General features: G+C 40.7%; 1 long non-coding RNA gene across 1 annotated transcript; it reads right to left on the bottom strand.

The window, feature by feature from the left end:
* Window positions 1-1,471: 1,471 nt before the first annotated feature.
* On the bottom strand, window positions 1,472-3,504 carry LOC123975746. Its single transcript, XR_006826152.1, has 3 exons — window positions 3,366-3,504; window positions 2,179-2,650; window positions 1,472-1,858 (listed from the first exon to the last, which is right to left on the bottom strand). It is a non-coding gene; the product is annotated as an uncharacterized LOC123975746 (long non-coding RNA).
* Between the last annotated feature and the right edge of the window lie 7,741 nt (window positions 3,505-11,245).

An 11,245-nucleotide genomic window follows, 5' to 3' on the forward strand; every position in this document is an offset into this window, starting at 1 on the left:
TGTGGGAAATAACTGGTGAGGGGTTGGGGGCCGTTACTTCTGGTACAACCAGATTATTATATATAGTCTGTAGTTCCAAACTCTTGTCTCCGGCTGATAAAAATAGGTTCCTGTTTCGAAAACAAACTCTGTCTGATAAACCCAGACCGTTTTTAACAACCGGAGTCTGGGGTTATAGATAACTCTATTCCATAACTGGTCTACAAGATTACCTGAAGATGCTAATGACAGTTAAAACACGACTCATTGAAAAAACAGAGGGAGGGGGAGGTATGGAAGGAGGTGCGGGGGGTGGAGCACATTCCTCAATTCACCCTGCACAGCCTATGCTACACCAGAAAGAGAGAGGACAGAGAAGAAGAGACACAAAACTTTAATCCTTCTAGAGTCTAAGACTCACAAGTTTAAGACTGAGCTACAGCTTTGGAGTGATAATGATGGCAAGTTTGTAAGACAAAGCACTAGCAAAGTAATTTGGAACTCACTCTTATTTTGCTGCATGCTGTTGAAGGTAATCTATAATGCTGTTTAATTTTTACTCACCGTTATACCATTTTACTGCTTTACTGTCATTATTTCAATTTATTCTTCACTTGTTTAATAATAAAGACTGACTTGATTCCAAAGAAACCTCCTACTGATCCTTTGCTGGCCCCGGAGATTCCTCCTTTACTTATAACTCACTGCTATACTTTTTTAATGATAAATTTATTGTCATAAACACCTCCTAGTTAATTCATTCAAGTTGTATTACTTAATAAAGTCTTTAAATCAATGAAAAACACACAATGGAAGGATGTACGCAACCCTCTTATCAGTTACACACAGACATATTTCCGTTTGGGCGGGACCGGATGCACCCCTCTTATCAGTTACACACAGACATCCGGTGTGGGGGCGGGACCGGAAATAGCTGTCAAAAATGAGTTTGATGGAATGTCATGTATACTTCTCTCTAATCAGTCACAGCTGTAGCACTACAGATAGACCTCAGGTAAGCTGCCCTCTTTCTCCATATTTGTAAATCCAACTGAGGAAGTCTTTTCAGCAACCACATGCCTGCATGTCTCTTCTGCAAGCAATGGAGGAGGCATGTGGAGACATTCAGGTGGGGTCAGACCACGGTTGGATACACAACACACAAGATCATATTTTCTCCGCTGCCCGACCAGGGAGGACGTTGCATGTTATGTGGAGGAGGTGATGTGGCCAGACCCTAATAGAAGGCGTGATCCATAAAGCTATCTGCATGATCCTTTACACAAGTATTTCTCTTTGCCAGTCCACTATCATTTTGCTTTTTTTATTGCTGTTGTACTGATTACTGTGCTGGGATTGTCCGTCTGTTTTTGTAAAAACATGTAAAGAAAAAAAAAAAAATTCCTGAAGCTGTTCCGTTTTTGTGTTTATTGAAATGTGAGTAGATTTACTGAACAATCTTTCCCAGAGATCTGTTTGATGAGATAAAAAAAAAAAACAGTCTACAAAGCACTAAACATTTGTGTTGAATAATGCTCTGTGTTGTTGCTGCTGTGAATGTTTAAGAAACATGATGCATGTTTCCATTGATCCAAAAATGCCCTTTTGAAAAAAGAAGTGCTAGGTTTTGATTGCAGAAATTTGAAGTAGAAATGAGTTTATCTCCAGGTGTTGTTTCTTATTTGGCTTGTGTGCAGAGTTTAGACACAGTGGGTCAAATTTTGTGCGTAACTAACCAGGAATTGGTCAGGAAACTGATTTTGGTGGAGGAGTGTGGTGGCAGGCTGACTGGCGAGGCACGAGGGAGAACCGTGTGGGGGAAGTCCGAGGGGAGAGGGCAGGTGGGCGAGCTCAGCTGACTCGACGGAGGTGAGTGAACCTGGGAAAAGGCAGACAGACACAGGGAAAACTAAGGGAAACAGAGATGATGCAGGTTTCTCAAGGGCAAAGTGGCACCAGGTTTGGAGCAACGACGATCAAGCAGCGATTGTGTGGAGAACTGGGGTTGAAATACTGGCAGGGATGGAGTTGATTGCTGGCAGGTGTGGCAGGCGGAGGAGGTGGCTGACGAGGTGCGGGTGCGGACTGTCAGCTGGGCTCAGGAGCAGAGAGAGAGAAGGAGAACACAAGCAAGGGGAGCAGAGGCGACAGACAGGCCAAAACACAATCACAAGAAAAAGAAATAAACAGGACACTCACCGTCAGCCGGGCTGCCACCACAACACTCTCCTATGTGTTGTGATTGTTGCCTCCTCTCCTCTGGCTCCTCCCAGCTCCCCCCTCATGTTCATCTCTGTTTGGATGCTACTTACTCTGATTAGCGTCTGAAATGACCTCCTCCATGATTCCATGAGTATGCCATAAATACTCTTTTATCGCAGTTAAGGAGCTGATATTTGTGTCTCCTGTTTAAAGGCAGTAGATGCTCTCAGCTGTATGTGTGTTGAGTTATTTGTCACAAACAGCAGGAGGCGGCTGCCTCGTTAGCTCCATGTGCTCTGGGGAAATTCACTCCTGTAACTTGTGTCAGTCGACTTTTCTTTCCGCAGTTGTCAGCCAATTATCAGAAGCCGACAGCGCAGCAGCTGCCTGTCTGGGTGAAGATGGCGTTGGCCTGTTTTAGGAAACCTGTTAAGTTGTGTCAGGATGATTCAACACCTCTGATTTCCTCCTGTAAGATACAATGTGGTGTCAGTCATGGCAGAGAGTAGAGTTGCTGCAACAAGTCCAAACAGATGGTTCTTACATTTTGGCATTTTTAACACAAGTCATACAAAGTGCCTGGTTCAAACTTTCTTATTAAACCAACCAGGTTTACCAGAAGGAACACATGTTAAAATTGAGATTTGAAATGAAACAAGTTACCAATTCTAAGAGTCAGTAAAATCAGTAAGTCCTGTTTTTTCAGTACAGCATTGATATCATAGAATTACTTGGTAAAGACCAACAATACATCTAAAAGAAAATGATATGACGTTTTGAGTGTACTTTAAAGCAAAAACTATTAAAGACTCAGGGTCCAGATGTATAAATTCATGTTCCGGCTTAAAGATTCTGAAAATCAAATAATTTTGAGCTTGACAAACATACGGCTAAATATTACACACTACCAATCCCATATGTGGAAACATTGGTACAGTACTTTTAGTTGATGGTTTATTATGGTGCTTTTTTTTTCGTGGTTCTCCCCCACGTGCACATTTTTATTCTAGTACACCAGACCAAACAAAAACATTATTCTGTCCCAGCATCCCTCATAGTCATACCATGGATAAGGACATGGTCAACTAGAACAGGACATAGTCAATTAGACCAGGACATGGTCATCTAGACCAGGACATGGTCAACCAGAGTGGCATGAATTTTTAACCGAGATGGCTTGTCACCTTGCACTTCCTCTTCGTTCTCCTGTCCGGTTTCCTCATCCTCTTCCTTCACGTCTCTCTGGATCCATTGTTCCAAAACTGAATGAAGTGGCCCTGTTATCTCTTGAAGGTTCTGATGGGTGTGGGACACTTAATTGGGTGCTAATTGAGCTCATGCTGTGTTGACTTAAGTGAACAATATTGAATGTGTGTGTTTTCTAAATGACCACATGGTGCAGGCAGTGAGAAATGAAGGGGTGTGTGTAGAGTTTTGCCTCAACAGTTCAACAAATCTGAATTGTGTCAAAACCAAGGGGGTAAGCCACAGCTGAAACAGTGAAGCCGACCAAAGCCTGCATGCAGGCCCAAAAATGACGTCAAAACCCTGTGACATTCCGTCGCCCGTGAGATGTAACTGTATTGCTTAGATTATAAACTCTCAGTGAAGCTAAAACAACTATTCGGCCATCAGTGACGCTGCGTTGATGTTTAGCAGGTGAGCCTCGTAGGTGCGCTGATTAAACAGTGACGATTCGAGTCAGTCAAACACACTGAGCCAAGAAACTTTTTGTTTGTGCAGCTATGCAGCTACCAGAATTACGGAGTTTCTGCCGTTGTTCTACGTCATTAAACCACAGTTATGCTGCGCGATCATGCGCAGTAGACGCTGGTGCCAACAGGACGTAGCCCTGTAGCCTAGTTGTATTTATTGGTCCAAAACTGGCTTCACTGCTCTCCATTCAAACCAGCAGGGTGGCTTTGTCCAGTAATATACTGTCTATGGTCAAAACAGGGAACAGTGTAGAGAAATGGGTGTGCTTTTTGATAAATGGTGTTCTAGTCTGGAAGTTTTAGTTCAGAAGCTTCAGTTTATATCATTTGTTGCCCGATAGCAAATGTTCTGAGGCCCAGTACCAGTATGGAACCCAGGGGATCAAAAATACACCATCTGCTAGAAAATAACCATGAAACCTTCTTGTATCTTCTGTTTCCATGGTTATGATGCAAACAGGAACAGGAACTGCAGGTGTAAACAACTGAAGCATGACGGTGACAAAAACTAAAAATATATCCAGACAAAATAGAAAAAGAAAAAACAATGAGAGGGAAAAAATACATCTTTTCCCACTACAAGCACATTTTATAAAGAACTAATGTGCCCAAAATGTCCCATCATTATGTCCTGGAACATGAACCAGCTGATGAGTAACCTAAAATAACAATACATGCATGCTTAAAAAGTAAAACAAAAAACTCTTTATTTGTTGGCTTGAAAAAACATACCATGGTAGCAAGTAAGATAAATGAGTGGTATTGTGAGTGTTTCAGAGCTCTCCCTGTGGAGAAATGAAGTGCTGTATAAGTCGTGAGAAGGTGGGAGCCAGCTCTCACTTCACTGCCTCCGCCCACTGCCAGCACTCGAGGGTTACATCACATTCATGTGATTTAAACAATTAAAAACCAAAAGATGCCATGACGTGGTAGTTACACCTCGTGCCTCTTACTGCAGCGCTGACTGCTGTTGTGGGCAGGAGGCTGCAGGGCACATTATGGCTGCAGAGAGAGAGACACAAAGGAAACAGGGAACAGTGTGATGACATGTGGTAAACAGAGTATGTTCATTTTCTCACACTCTTAAATGTCTCCAAGAGAGCAGAGAAGACAACTAAAAGAAACAGAGCTTCGGTTTTGCCACTTTGACTTGATAAGCTGATACATTTGAAGCAGTGCAGATTTAAAGCTGCACTAATCAATATCTGTATCAAAGAGAGAACAGGCCTTGGAGAGACTTTCACCCAGGAGACCGGTGCTTTTAGTTACATGACTTAACTCACGTAAGTTATGTCACATAACTAACATAGTTATTTTACACCTGACCAGAAAAACAACACTACAGGTCGTTTGTGGAGCTCATTATTACGACCCATATTAACGTTTATTGTGGCAGCGACCTCTATTTGCCTCACAACGGTAGTTAAGGAGGAAGTCGGGTAACGTATTATAAATAGACAAAGTCCGTCCAACAAGGCAGAACAGGTCAAACCCGGGATTTTCAATCAGGAATACGCTTTTCGAGTCCTGTGTGAAACCAAGTAATTGTTTAGTTATTTTGAGCTTTAAGTTATACTGAGTTAAGGACAGATTACGTCATGAGTTCTGAAATGTACTTACTTTAACCCAAACCATGGCATTTACCTAAACCAAACCAAACGGCGACTGTTTTACACCACCTGTTTAATGTCATGTGATGTAGGTCACGTGACTTATGTATCGTAGTTAACACATGTTGTTTTGAGAGGCAAGGATACACGACCTGCGATGTCGACTTTTAACTAGGGCTGGGCATGTTAGTGCATTAATTAATTAACGCCAACAATTATTTTAATGCCCGTTAATGCAGTTTTAATTATTTTTTTGAAAGTCTGTTGCTCACTGGCTCTGAATACCCATACAGTCAAACCATGGGTCACAGGAGGGGTGGGATGTTGATCAGCCTGCAAATCACCCTCCCAAACAATCAGTGGAGGGAGGCTTCGGCCAACTAGCTGCCTGCATCGTGTGTAAAATAGATAAACAAAAGCAAGAGAAGCGATCAAATGCCACAGCGAAGTGGATAGCTACACACTGCATGCTGATTAGTACTGGGGAAGATGTCTGTCTTAGGAGCGTTCTTAAAATCACAACATAGTCGCTTGGCCCCGTGGGGTCGCTCTTTGCTCCGGTGATCAGGAGATAAGCGCTCCGCGAGTAAACGGCAGGCGCTCTATGGATAGTAACCATGGCAACAGCTTCTGTATGCTACACAGCTGTAGCCTATTTAACTTAAATTCAAATTATAGGCTACATAACTTTGTCTGATAGGCCTTCATCTAGATTTGTGGGGATGCTCTGCAGTGCGAATTCCCTCCTGTTGATGTCCTATTTAGTTAAACGGTGATAGATTCTGGAAACTCACAAACAGCGAGGATCAGTCTCTCTTCCAATGATCTGTGCTAACAGGGACACTTACTGCTGAACACACAACAAATGTTTCTACCTGAAAACAGATTTATATCTGTTAATCTGTGGCTCAGAAGGAGCCTGTTATTATGTTCTGGCAAACAGCTTTGGTTTAATATTTGATTACATTAATGTTCAAGTTGAGATTTACAAGAAATATTTTATTGCTACTGTGTAAGGGGAATACTGCTGGGAAAAAGATTTGTTTAAACTGTTTGCAAACCACATGTTATTGCACTTTTGTGGATCATTATTCAATTTTGCGCATAACAATGCGATTAATCGCGTTAAAAATTTTAATTGTTACCCAGCACTACTTTTAACCCATGATCTTTTCCTAAACCTAACCTTAACAACTGGTTTTATTTTGAAAGTCTAATCTGACGTTGCATATTTATTTTTGACTGCGGAGCCTTACACGTGCAAAAACAACGCTAAAGGGCGTTAAAAAGCGCTGATGAAAGTGATGAGACAGGAAATAAGAGCTTCGTGTCCACCAGCTCCTGAAGGAAACAACTGCCTCTTTAGCTGCTAAATACTCCACTATGTTCGCCAGCTGCACAGTTTCGTTCCTCTCTGGAAACCAGACTGAACCAAAACAACCAGCTGAAAGAGGCCAAAAGGCAGAGTTGCAGTCTGTGATAACTCTCAGTGGGTTTGTCACTGCGAGTGAATTTTGATTAGAGCGTCTGTAAAATTTGGTGTGCAGTATTTTATTTGGGGTGAACAGTCTCATATCATGTGTGATGAGCCGACTATCTTACTGCAGTGTAAGTGTATTAAACAAAAACCTTCTCGCGTTATAAATCATTGCAGTAAGAAGAATCGGCTCACCACAAACCCCCTTATCTGAACTGTACAACCATTGTGTGATCAGGAGAACCACCCTGATCACAGAGGACCCCCATCACCCTCTCTCCATCCCCTCCAGCACTCTTTCCAGTTCCTACCGTCATGACAATATAAAATTGAGAATATAAGAATATAAAATGCTGCAATTTGCATCTGATCTCAGACTCCAGCGCTGGATCTCCTCTGGTTAATGAACTCACTACAGAGGAAGCTGAAGACAAAAGACATCGATGAACAATATCTCTGTATCTCGTCCATACAGTTCTACCTCAGCGGTACTGGCCTTCAGGTTGCCGTGGTAACACCGGGCGTAGAGATGTGGTTGTGAGCGTGTCTGAGTCAGAAGCTGAAATACATGTCCCTGAAACTTGAGAAAGATATTTATCCAGGAGAAGAACAGGCAAAAATAAGAACAAAGCCACATAAACCTCTGCAGGCGCTCAGAGGAGCGAGGTCAGAGCCATGACGTCATGAGGTCATGGCTATAAGTTACAGTGTCTCTGTCTGTCAGTAAAGCAGGCAGAGACTCTGAGATGTTTAGATCTTTTAAAGCTTCCCAAGCTGTTGAAGCCGTCGTGCAACCAGCCAGTGTGTGTGTCCTCAGCACAGGTGTCCCACCTCTATTTAAAAGCATTTAGTAAAAGTGTTCAGAAAAATAACAACAAGAAATGTTAAATAATAAATGAAAATGCTTTGATAAAGGTTTATTTGTACAATAAGAAATCATGCAGTACAATTGCATTGGAATTAGGAACAAATGTGCATTGTCCAAAAAAGTAAATTAAGCAAAAAAAACAAGCTACTGATTCCTGCATTTTCACTCACTCAGTCATGGTCAACCACTTATCCTGTGTATCCTGGAGCCTATCTCAGCTGACATTACTGCATTATGTTCTATAACATTTTTATATTTTAATCTCTCACCTGCCATCACCAGAAAGTGAGTTTTGGGGGGAGGACCCGCAGAGCCTCCACTCATATTTCAGCATTGAATATTTCTTCAAAACAATTTTAGAATATCTTCTCATCTTGTTATGGTGAACCCAATACTGCCTAATCATTAATGAGCTCTTATGTCCCCACCACTTTCCAACACGAAGTGACGCCCTCGGTTGCAGGCTGCCAAATATGAAAACAAGTAGTCTGCACCTGTAGCTCTGAGATGTGTTTAGGAGGAGTTGGTATTTAATTACCTCGCTCATAAAAGCTTTCTCCATGCAGAATTGAAAGGTGCAGCCTCACTGGACTCCTCTTTGATCACAACTGACCGATACTGATTTTGAGATTTGAGGAATTGCATGACATAAAAAAAGATTATCCCTAAAATTGTGTTATGTTGATACCGTACCAAGATACAATGACATAATGCAGTATAAAATATTTATAATATATTTTTTGTTATAAATACAAACAAATATATTAAAGGTCTGATAAAAAAAGAGTCAAATGCATAAAACTACAGAACATTTTTTAATATATCTGATTTGTGTAGTACTACTACTAATGAACATTAAAGTAAATAGTGTATTGTGAGGGCCAGCAAACAGAAACTATAAAAAATGCTTATATACCACTACTGCTACTACTGCTAATAATAATACCATATATCCATCCATCGTCAACCGCTTATCCTGCGTACAGGGTCATGGAGGACTGGAGCCAATCCCAGCTGACTAATACCATATATCATATCATTGATATAATAATAATAATACAGGGCTCTCCTACATAGGCAAAAAATTTGGTATATATATTTTGTCATGCAATGCGTATTACTTTGCATATAATCTACAATGTAGCATATTCACATCTAGTTTATCCCTTTAACAGCACTCTGTTGATTATATCCAAAGCTATGAGAAACAATTTCCACTACCTGGCTCTAAATTATGTCGTCTATGATACAGTGACATAGAGAAAACGCTGCTGTTGAATTAATCTAATACTACATGACTGTCTACAACGAAGACCTGCAACTTAGAGATTTCACACTAACATTTCACATTCAAAAGAAAAGCTAGATAACTTTGTTAGGCAGGAAGCTGTGTTAGATTATTTTTTTTCTGGTTTAATCATTTCTGACACATTGACTGTAACTACAGACAACCAACTAGCAGATATATCTAGAATATGTTCAACAATATAGTTTAACAACATTAGCGATCCTCCACAGATAAACATGGCATTGGCTTCATGGCAAATTTAGCAACAGGCAGCATTAACTGCTGTAAGTTATGTTGAATAATATTTAGAAGTACTGAGCTAGGGAGAAATTGACTGTCATATATCGGCTGTTATAAATGCCGATATATGACTATCTGCAAGTAGCTTATATCGGCTGATATATCTGCAAAACGATAAATCAGTCGGGCTCTAATCACAACACCTGGTGTGTTAGCAAGCAGGTGTAAGAAAGTCCTAACATACACAAGAATGTTTGTACATCTTACTGAGGGTGGGAAGTGGTTCAATATGTGTGCATCCCTCTGTGAGCAGCCGGTCAGCATGTGTGACGGTGTTTCAGTGAGCTGTTCTGTAGTGAGATGCAGACACTGAGGGACCTGAGTTATGTGAGACCAGATTGAGAGGTTGAATCTGGTAGGAAGGACTTGTAGTCTGCCTTTGAACGTGATGATGTCCGCATGGAGTGCAGTGTGACTGAGGAATGAGTGAGAGAAAACCACTCGCCACAAAAACAGCTTCTTCCCGTCTGCAGCCAGCCTCATCAACAAGGCCCGGGTCCCCCACTGACACTTCCCCCTTGCAAATAATACAAATGTCTCTGCACATGTAAATACGGTTTCATGTCATATCACGCACAAACCTGGCACATTGCACATTTTTGTTGTTAATTGTTAATCTCTGTTGTTGCATATTTTTATATTGTCAATTTATATATTTATGGACACAATACTCTCTAATACATCTGCACAACCCCGGAATAATGCACATGTATATATCTGCGATGTTGTTCTTTCTCTGCAAATAGTTGTACTATTTTTCTCTATTCTTTTTATTATTCTCACATAGCTTGCATTGTCTATTCCATATTTATATATTTCTACATTTATTAATGTCAACTGTATGTCTGTCTGCGTGTAGCACCTTATCACCAAAGTAAATTCCTCGTATGTGTAAAACAGTACTTAATAAGCTCCTTCTGATTCTGGATCTGGAGAGCCGTCCATTGCTGGTCAGACAGCAGGAGAACGCTCTGCTGAAAGGCTGGGTCTGTGGGCTCCTGTCCCGCTAGATGTTCACAGGAAGGATCATGCCATCTTGCCATCTGATCACTCTAATGCTGAAAGTATCTGAGCGTGTCACTTCTCCATCAGCTCAGCCGCACTCTTCTTCAGATGCTTTTATCTTGCAGATAACCATGTTTTCAGCCACTAGAGGTCAGGAGAGCTGCAGAAACAGACATACTGTTCAAATCCCTGTGAAACATACTGAGCCAACACAGTTCCAGAATACAGTTTTGCTATTCGTTTGCTGATGCTTTCTTTGTAGCGGTGTTGTACACCTTCTTCTTCTTCTTCTTCTTCTTCTTCTCCCATTTGTCAGAGGAGCATTCTGTACTAACTCCTGTCACTGTTTCCTTTATTATGTGTTTCTCTCTCATCCCTATCTTTATCATATTGATCTGTCATTAGTGTGACTAAATACATTTACTCATGTACAGTACTTAAGAAAACATTTGAGGTACTTTATTTGAGAGTTTCCATTTAATATTGCATCATACTTCTACTCAACGACATTTATTACTTGACAACTTAATTATTTTTATATAAAACATGATGCCCTGTTAAGATTAAAGAAGCCAACAGTATGAATGAAGTAATGAGCTCCACAACCTGCAACACCGTAACTGTATTAATGTGATCAATTTTTAAAATGAGACAAACTTGAAGTCTCTCTGGGATGGAGATTTCATTGATAAGGTAGAGCTGAGTGAAAACAAAGAAAGAAGAAGAAAGAAAGAAAGAAGAAATAAAATAAGAATAAATAGTAATGGTAATGATATAGAAATATAATAATAAATAAATGCA

Source organism: Micropterus dolomieu, linkage group LG08 (genome assembly GCF_021292245.1).
Source record: "Micropterus dolomieu isolate WLL.071019.BEF.003 ecotype Adirondacks linkage group LG08, ASM2129224v1, whole genome shotgun sequence".
NCBI lineage: Eukaryota > Metazoa > Chordata > Actinopteri > Centrarchiformes > Centrarchidae > Micropterus > Micropterus dolomieu.